At 31.5% G+C, this 9,589-nt stretch overlaps 1 long non-coding RNA gene across 2 annotated transcripts; it reads right to left on the bottom strand.

Annotated features, from left to right (window-relative positions):
* Positions 1 to 313: 313 nt before the first annotated feature.
* Positions 314 to 9,189, bottom strand: LOC126747462 (uncharacterized). 2 transcript variants are annotated; one of them, XR_007664214.1, is made up of 3 exons: positions 8,639 to 9,189; positions 936 to 1,113; positions 314 to 422 (listed from the first exon to the last, which is right to left on the bottom strand). It is a non-coding gene; the product is annotated as an uncharacterized LOC126747462 (long non-coding RNA). The 2 variants fall into 2 exon arrangements; XR_007664213.1 differs by lacking the exons at positions 314 to 422; positions 936 to 1,113 and adding exons at positions 2,652 to 2,817; positions 3,331 to 3,508.
* Positions 9,190 to 9,589: the final 400 nt, after the last annotated feature.

The following is a 9,589-nucleotide window of genomic DNA, read 5'->3' as shown; positions in this document are numbered from 1 at the left end:
TCTGCCAAATTTCATGGATAGCCATAATCCAGGAAGGAAGTTATGAGCATTTGAAATAAGTAAACAAAGAATTATTAAACCTCAAACCTATTTTTATTCATAAAAAGTGCTACAGTTGATAATAAATTAAGTGCGATACACCGTTGTAAATGGGAGAGAAAGGAGTTTCTTTCTGCCAAATTTCATGGATAGCAATGATCCAGGAAGAAAGTTATGAGCATTTTTATGTTGGAAATAAATATCAATCTACACATCTCGTGAGAGTTATTCATAGAAAGTTCTAGGGTTGATTTTAAATTAAGTGCGTTAAACCGTTGTAAATGGGAGAGAAAGGAGTCTCTTTCTGCCAAATTTCATGGATAGCAATGATCCAGGAAGAAAGTTATGAGCATTTTTATGTTGGAAATAAATATCAATCTAACCTCAAACATACTTTTATTCATAGAAAGTGCTAGGGTTGATATTAAATTAAGTGCGTTACACCGTTGTAAATCGGAGAGAAAGGAGTCTCTTTCTGCCAAATTTCATGGATAGAAATAATCCAGGAAGAAAGTTATGAGCATTTAAAATAAGTAAACAAAGAATTATTAAACCTCAAACCTATTTTTATTCATAGAAAGTGGTAGAGTTGATATTAAATTAAGAGAGTTACACCGTTGCAAATGGGAGAGAAAGGAGTCTCTTTCTGCCAAATTTCATGGATAACAATGATCCAGGAAGAAAGTTATGAGCATTTTTAGGTTGGAAATAAATATCAATCTAACCTCAAACTTATTTTTATTCATAGAAAGTTCTAGGGTTGATTTTAAATTAAGTGCGTTAAACCGTTGTAAATGGGAGAGAAAGGAGTCTCTTTCTGCCAAATTTCATGGATAACAATGATCCAGGAAGAAAGTTATGAGCATTTTTAGGTTGGAAATAAATATCAATCTAACCTCAAACCTATTTTTATTCATAGAAAGTGCTAGGGTTGATATTAAATTAAGTGCGTTACACCGTTGTAAATCGGAGAGAAAGGAGTCTCTTTCTGCCAAATTTCATGGATAGCCATGATCCAGGAAGGAAGTTATGAGCATTTGAAATAAGTAAACAAAGAATTATTAAACCTCAAACCTATTTTTATTCATAGAAAGTGATAGAGTTGATATTAAATTAAGTGTGTTACACCGTTGTAAATGGGAGAGAAAGGAGTCTCTTTCTGCCAAATTTCATGGATAGCAATAATCCAGGAAGAAAGTTATGAGCATTTAAAATAAGTAAACAAAGAATTATTAAACCTCAAACCTATTTTTATTCATAGAAAGTGGTAGAGTTGATATTAAATTAAGTGAGTTACACCGTTGTAAATGGGAGAGAAAGGAGTCTCTTTTTGCCAAATTTCATGGATAGCAATGATCCAGGAAGAAAGTTATGAGCATTTAATTTAAGTAAACAAAGAATTATTAAAACTCAAACTTATTTTTATTCATAGAAAGTGGTAGAGTTGATATTAAATTAAGTGAGTTACACCGTTGTAAATGGGAGAGAAAGGAGTCTCTTTCTGCCAAATTTCATGAATAGCAATGATCCAGAAAGAAAGTTCTGAGCATTTAATTTAAGTAAACAAAGAATTATTAAAACTCAAACCTATTTTTATTCATAGAAAGTGGTAGAGTTGATATTAAATTAAGTGAGTTACACCGTTGTAAATGGGAGAGAAAGGAGTCTCTTTCTGCCAAATTTCATGGATAGCAATGATCCAGGAAGAAAGTTATGAGCATTTTTATGTTGGAAATAAATATTAATCTAACCTCAAACCTATTTTTATTCATAGAAAGTGCTAGGGTTGATATTAAATTAAGTGCGTTACACCGTTGTAAATCGGAGAGAAAGGAGTCTCTTTCTGCCAAATTTCATGAATAGCAATGATCCAGAAAGAAAGTTATGAGCATTTAATTTAAGTAAACAAAGAATTATTAAAACTCAAACCTATTTTTATTCATAGAAAGTGGTAGAGTTGATATTAAATTAAGTGAGTTACACCGTTGTAAATCGGAGAGAAAGGAGTCTCTTTCTGCCAAATTTCATGGATAGCCATGATCCAGGAAGGAAGTTATGAGCATTTGAAATAAGTAAACAAAGAATTATTAAACCTCAAACCTATTTTTATTCATAAAAAGTGCTAGAGTTGATAATAAATTAAGTGCGATACACCGTTGTAAATGGGAGAGAAAGGAGTCTCTTTCTGCCAAATTTCATGGATAGCAATAATCCAGGAAGAAAGTTATGAGCATTTAAAATAAGTAAACAAAGAATTATTAAACCTCAAACCTATTTTTATTCATAGAAAGTGGTAGAGTTGATATTAAATTAAGTGAGTTACACCGTTGTAAATGGGAGAGAAAGGAGTCTCTTTTTGCCAAATTTCATGGATAGCAATGATCCAGGAAGAAAGTTATGAGCATTTAATTTAAGTAAACAAAGAATTATTAAACCTCAAACCTATTTTTATTCATAGAAAGTGGTAGAGTTGATATTAAAATTAAGTGCGTTACACCGTTGTAAATCGGAGAGAAAGGAGTCTCTTTCTGCCAAATTTCATGGATAGCCATAATCCAGGAAGGAAGTTATGAGCATTTGAAATAAGTAAACAAAGAATTATTAAACCTCAAACCTATTTTTATTCATAAAAAGTGCTACAGTTGATAATAAATTAAGTGCGATACACCGTTGTAAATGGGAGAGAAAGGAGTCTCTTTCTGCCAAATTTCATGGATAGCAATGATCCAGGAAGAAAGTTATGAGCATTTTTATGTTGGAAATAAATATCAATCTAACCTCAAACATACTTTTATTCATAGAAAGTGCTAGGGTTGATATTAAATTAAGTGCGTTACACCGTTGTAAATCGGAGAGAAAGGAGTCTCTTTCTGCCAAATTTCATGGATAGAAATAATCCAGGAAGAAAGTTATGAGCATTTAAAATAAGTAAACAAAGAATTATTAAACCTCAAACCTATTTTTATTCATAGAAAGTGGTAGAGTTGATATTAAATTAAGAGAGTTACACCGTTGCAAATGGGAGAGAAAGGAGTCTCTTTCTGCCAAATTTCATGGATAACAATGATCCAGGAAGAAAGTTATGAGCATTTTTAGGTTGGAAATAAATATCAATCTAACCTCAAACTTATTTTTATTCATAGAAAGTTCTAGGGTTGATTTTAAATTAAGTGCGTTAAACCGTTGTAAATGGGAGAGAAAGGAGTCTCTTTCTGCCAAATTTCATGGATAACAATGATCCAGGAAGAAAGTTATGAGCATTTTTAGGTTGGAAATAAATATCAATCTAACCTCAAACCTATTTTTATTCATAGAAAGTGCTAGGGTTGATATTAAATTAAGTGCGTTACACCGTTGTAAATCGGAGAGAAAGGAGTCTCTTTCTGCCAAATTTCATGGATAGCCATGATCCAGGAAGGAAGTTATGAGCATTTGAAATAAGTAAACAAAGAATTATTAAACCTCAAACCTATTTTTATTCATAGAAAGTGATAGAGTTGATATTAAATTAAGTGTGTTACACCGTTGTAAATGGGAGAGAAAGGAGTCTCTTTCTGCCAAATTTCATGGATAGCAATAATCCAGGAAGAAAGTTATGAGCATTTAAAATAAGTAAACAAAGAATTATTAAACCTCAAACCTATTTTTATTCATAGAAAGTGATAGAGTTAATATTAAATTAAGTGAGTTACACCGTTGTAAATGGGAGAGAAAGGAGTCTCTTTCTGCCAAATTTCATGAATAGCAATGATCCAGGAAGAAAGTTATGAGCATTTAATTTAAGTAAACAAAGAATTATTAAAACTCCAACCTATTTTTATTCATACAAAGTGGTAAAGTTGATATTAAATTAAGTGAGTTACACCGTTGTAAATAGGAGAGAAAGGAGTCTCTTTCTGCCAAATTTCATGGATAGCAATGATCCAGGAAGAAAGTTATGAGCATTTAATTTAAGTAAACAAGGAATTATTAAAACTCAAACCTATTTTTATTAATAGAAAGTGGTAGAGTTGATATTAAATTAAGTGAGTTACACCGTTGTATATGGGAGAGAAAGGAGTCTCTTTCTGCCAAATTTCAAGAATATCAATGATCCAGGAAGAAAGTTATGAGCATTTAAAATAAGTAAACAAAGAATTATTAAACCTCAAACCTATTTTTATTCATAGAAAATGGTAGAGTTGATATTAAATTAAGTGAGTTACACCGTTGTAAATGGGAGAGAAAGGAGTCTCTTTCTGCCAAATTTCATGGATAGCAATGATCCAGGAAGAAAGTTATGAGCATTTTTATGTTGGAAATAAATATTAATCTAACCTCAAACTAATTTTTATTCATAGAAAGTGCTAGGGTTGATATTAAATTAAGTGCGTTACACCGTTGTAAATCGGAGAGAAAGGAGTCTCTTTCTGCCAAATTTTATGGATAGCAATGATCCAGGAAGAAAGTTATGAGCATTTGATTTAAGTAAACAAAGAATTATTAAACCTCAAACCTATTTTTATTCATAGAAAGTGGTAGAGTTGATATTAAATTAAGTGAGTTACACCGTTGTAAATGGGAGAGAAAGGAGTCTCTTTCTGCCAAATTTCATGGATAGCAATGATCCAGAAAGAAAGTTCTGAGCATTTAATTTAAGTAAACAAGGAATTATTAAAACTCAAACCTATTTTTATTAATAGAAAGTGGTAGAGTTGATATTAAATTAAGTGAGTTACGCCGTTGTAAATGGGAGAGAAAGAAGTCTCTTTCTGCCAAATTTCATGGATAGCAATGATCCAGGAAGAAAGTTATGAGCATTTTTATGTTGGAAATAAATATTAATCTAACCTCAAACCTATTTTTATTCATAGAAAGTGCTAGGGTTGATATTAAATTAAGTGCGTTACACCGTTGTAAATCGGAGAGAAAGGAGTCTCTTTCTGCCAAATTTCATGGATAGCCATGATCCAGGAAGGAAGTTATGAGCATTTGAAATAAGTAAACAAAGAATTATTAAACCTCAAACCTATTTTTATTCATAAAAAGTGCTAGAGTTGATAATAAATTAAGTGCGATACACCGTTGTAAATGGGAGAGAAAGGAGTCTCTTTCTGCCAAATTTCATGGATAGCAATAATCCAGGAAGAAAGTTATGAGCATTTAAAATAAGTAAACAAAGAATTATTAAACCTCAAACCTATTTTTATTCATAGAAAGTGGTAGAGTTAATATTAAATTAAGTGAGTTACACCGTTGTAAATGGGAGAGAAAGGAGTCTCTTTTTGCCAAATTTCATGGATAGCAATGATCCAGGAAGAAACTTATGAGCATTTAATTTAAGTAAACAAAGAATTATTAACCCTCAAACCTATTTTTATTCATAGAAAGTGGTAGAGTTGATATTAAATTAGGTGCGTTACACCGTTGTAAATCGGAGAGAAAGGAGTCTCTTTCTGCCAAATTTCATGGATAGCCATAATCCAGGAAGGAAGTTATGAGCATTTGAAGTAAGTAAACAAAGAATTATTAAACCTCAAACCTATTTTTATTCATAAAAAGTGCTAGAGTTGATAATAAATTAAGTGCGATACACCGTTGTAAATGGGAGAGAAAGGAGTCTCTTTCTGCCAAATTTCATGGATAGCAATGATCCCGGAAGAAAGTTATGAGCATTTTTATGTTGGAAATAAATATCAATCTAACCTCAAACTTATTTTTATTCATAGAAAGTTCTAGGGTTGATTTTAAATTAAGTGCGTTACACCGTTGTAAATGGGAGAGAAAGGAGTCTCTTTCTGCCAAATTTCATGGATAGCAATGATCCAGGAAGAAAGTTATGAGCATTTTTATGTTGGAAATAAATATCAATCTAACCTCAAACATACTTTTATTCATAGAAAGTGCTAGAGTTGATATTAAATTAAGTGCGTTACACCGTTGTAAATCGAAGAGAAAGGAGTCTCTTTCTGCCAAATTTCATGGATAGCAATAATGCAGGAAGAAAGTTATGAGCATTTTTATGTTGGAAATAAATATCAATCTAACCTCAAACATATTTTTATTCATAGAAAGTTTTAGGGTTGATTTTAAATTAAGTGCGTTACACCGTTGTAAATGGGAGAGAAAGGAGTCTCTTTCTGCCAAATTTCATGGATAGCAATGATCCAGGAAGAAAGTTATGAGCATTTTTATGTTGGAAATAAATATCAATCTAACCTCAAACATACTTTTATTCATAGAAAGTGCTAGAGTTGATTTTAAATTAAGTGCGATACACCGTTGTAAATGGGAGAGAAAGGAGTCTCTCTCTGCCAAATTTCATGGATAGCAATGATCCAGGAAGAACGTTATGAGCATTTAATTTAAGTAAATAAAGAATTATTAAAACTCAAACATATTTTTATTCATAGAAAGTGCTAGGGTTGATTTTAAATTAAGTGCGATACACCGTTGTAAATGGGAGAGAAAGGAGTCTCTTTCTGCCAAATTTCATGGATAGCAATGATCCAGGAAGAAAGTTATGAGCATTTTTATGTTGGAAATAAATATTAATCTAACCTCAAACCTATTTTTATTCATAGAAAGTGGTAGAGTTGATATTAAATTAAGTGAGTTACACCGTTGTAAATGGGAGAGAAAGGAGTCTCTTTCTGCCAAATTTCATGAATAGCAATGATCCAGAAAGAAAGTTCTGAGCATTTAATTTAAGTAAACAAAGAATTATTAAAACTCAAACCTATTTTTATTCATAGAAAGTGGTAGAGTTGATATTAAATTAAGTGAGTTACACCGTTGTAAATGGGAGAGAAAGGAGTCTCTTTCTGCCAAATTTCATGGATAGCAATGATCCAGGAAGAAAGTTATGAGCATTTTTATGTTGGAAATAAATATTAATCTAACCTCAAACCTATTTTTATTCATAGAAAGTGCTAGGGTTGATATTAAATTAAGTGCGTTACACCGTTGTAAATCGGAGAGAAAGGAGTCTCTTTCTGCCAAATTTCATGAATAGCAATGATCCAGAAAGAAAGTTATGAGCATTTAATTTAAGTAAACAAAGAATTATTAAAACTCAAACCTATTTTTATTCATAGAAAGTGGTAGAGTTGATATTAAATTAAGTGAGTTACACCGTTGTAAATCGGAGAGAAAGGAGTCTCTTTCTGCCAAATTTCATGGATAGCCATGATCCAGGAAGGAAGTTATGAGCATTTGAAATAAGTAAACAAAGAATTATTAAACCTCAAACCTATTTTTATTCATAAAAAGTGCTAGAGTTGATAATAAATTAAGTGCGATACACCGTTGTAAATGGGAGAGAAAGGAGTCTCTTTCTGCCAAATTTCATGGATAGCAATAATCCAGGAAGAAAGTTATGAGCATTTAAAATAAGTAAACAAAGAATTATTAAACCTCAAACCTATTTTTATTCATAGAAAGTGGTAGAGTTAATATTAAATTAAGTGAGTTACACCGTTGTAAATGGGAGAGAAAGGAGTCTCTTTTTGCCAAATTTCATGGATAGCAATGATCCAGGAAGAAACTTATGAGCATTTAATTTAAGTAAACAAAGAATTATTAACCCTCAAACCTATTTTTATTCATAGAAAGTGGTAGAGTTGATATTAAATTAGGTGCGTTACACCGTTGTAAATCGGAGAGAAAGGAGTCTCTTTCTGCCAAATTTCATGGATAGCCATAATCCAGGAAGGAAGTTATGAGCATTTGAAATAAGTAAACAAAGAATTATTAAACCTCAAACCTATTTTTATTCATAAAAAGTGCTAGAGTTGATAATAAATTAAGTGCGATACACCGTTGTAAATGGGAGAGAAAGGAGTCTCTTCCTGCCAAATTTCATGGATAGCAATGATCCCGGAAGAAAGTTATGAGCATTTTTATGTTGGAAATAAATATCAATCTAACCTCAAACTTATTTTTATTCATAGAAAGTTCTAGGGTTGATTTTAAATTAAGTGCGTTACACCGTTGTAAATGGGAGAGAAAGGAGTCTCTTTCTGCCAAATTTCATGGATAGCAATGATCCAGGAAGAAAGTTATGAGCATTTTTATGTTGGAAATAAATATCAATCTAACCTCAAACATACTTTTATTCATAGAAAGTGCTAGAGTTGATATTAAATTAAGTGCGTTACACCGTTGTAAATCGAAGAGAAAGGAGTCTCTTTCTGCCAAATTTCATGGATAGCAATATTCCAGGAAGAAAGTTATGAGCATTTTTATGTTGGAAATAAATATCAATCTAACCTCAAACATATTTTTATTCATAGAAAGTTTTAGGGTTGATTTTAAATTAAGTGCGATACACCGTTGTAAATGGGAGAGAAAGGAGTCTCTCTCTGCCAAATTTCATGGATAGCAATGATCCAGGAAGAAAGTTATGAGCATTTAATTTAAGTAAACAAAGAATTATTAAAACTCAAACATATTTTTATTCATAGAAAGTGGTAGAGTTGATATTAAATTAAGTGCGTTACACCGTTGTAAATCGGAGAGAAAGGAGTCTCTTTCTGCCAAATTTCATGGATAGCCATAATCCAGGAAGGAAGTTATGAGCATTTGAAATAAGTAAACAAAGAATTATTAAACCTCAAACCTATTTTTATTCATAAAAAGTGCTAGAGTTGATAATAAATTAAGTGCGATACACCGTTGTAAATGGGAGAGAAAGGAGTCTCTTTCTGCCAAATTTCATGGATAGCAATAATCCAGGAAGAAAGTTATGAGCATTTAAAATAAGTAAACAAAGAATTATTAAACCTCAAACCTATTTTTATTCATAGAAAGTGGTAGAGTTGATATTAAATTAAGTGAGTTACACCGTTGTAAATGGGAGAGAAAGGAGTCTCTTTTTGCCAAATTTCATGGATAGCCATAATCCAGGAAGGAAGTTATGAGCATTTGAAATAAGTAAACAAAGAATTATTAAACCTCAAACCTATTTTTATTCATAAAAAGTGCTAGAGTTGATAATAAATTAAGTGCGATACACCGTTGTAAATGGGAGAGAAAGGAGTCTCTTTCTGCCAAATTTCATGGATAGCAATAATCCAGGAAGAAAGTTATGAGCATTTAAAATAAGTAAACAAAGAATTATTAAACCTCAAACCTATTTTTATTCATAGAAAGTGGTAGAGTTGATATTAAATTAAGTGAGTTACACCGTTGTAAATGGGAGAGAAAGGAGTCTCTTTTTGCCGAATTTCATGGATAGCAATGATCCAGGAAGAAAGTTATGAGCATTTCATTTAAGTAAACAAAGAATTATTACACCTCAAACCTATTTTTATTCATAGAAAGTGGTAGAGTTGATATTAAATTAAGTGCGTTACACCGTTGTAAATCGGAGAGAAAGGAGTCTCTTTCTGCCAAATTTCATGGATAGCCATAATCCAGGAAGGAAGTTATGAGCATTTGAAATAAGTAAACAAAGAATTATTAAACCTCAAACCTATTTTTATTCATAAAAAGTGCTAGAGTTGATAATAAATTAAGTGCGATACACCGTTGTAAATGGGAGAGAAAGGAGTCTCTTTCTGCCAAATTT

This window comes from Anthonomus grandis, chromosome 19, assembly GCF_022605725.1.
Source record: "Anthonomus grandis grandis chromosome 19, icAntGran1.3, whole genome shotgun sequence".
Taxonomy (NCBI): domain Eukaryota; kingdom Metazoa; phylum Arthropoda; class Insecta; order Coleoptera; family Curculionidae; genus Anthonomus; species Anthonomus grandis.
The sequence above is the reverse complement of the archived record's forward strand: the minus strand, read 5'-3'. Positions and strand labels throughout refer to the sequence as shown.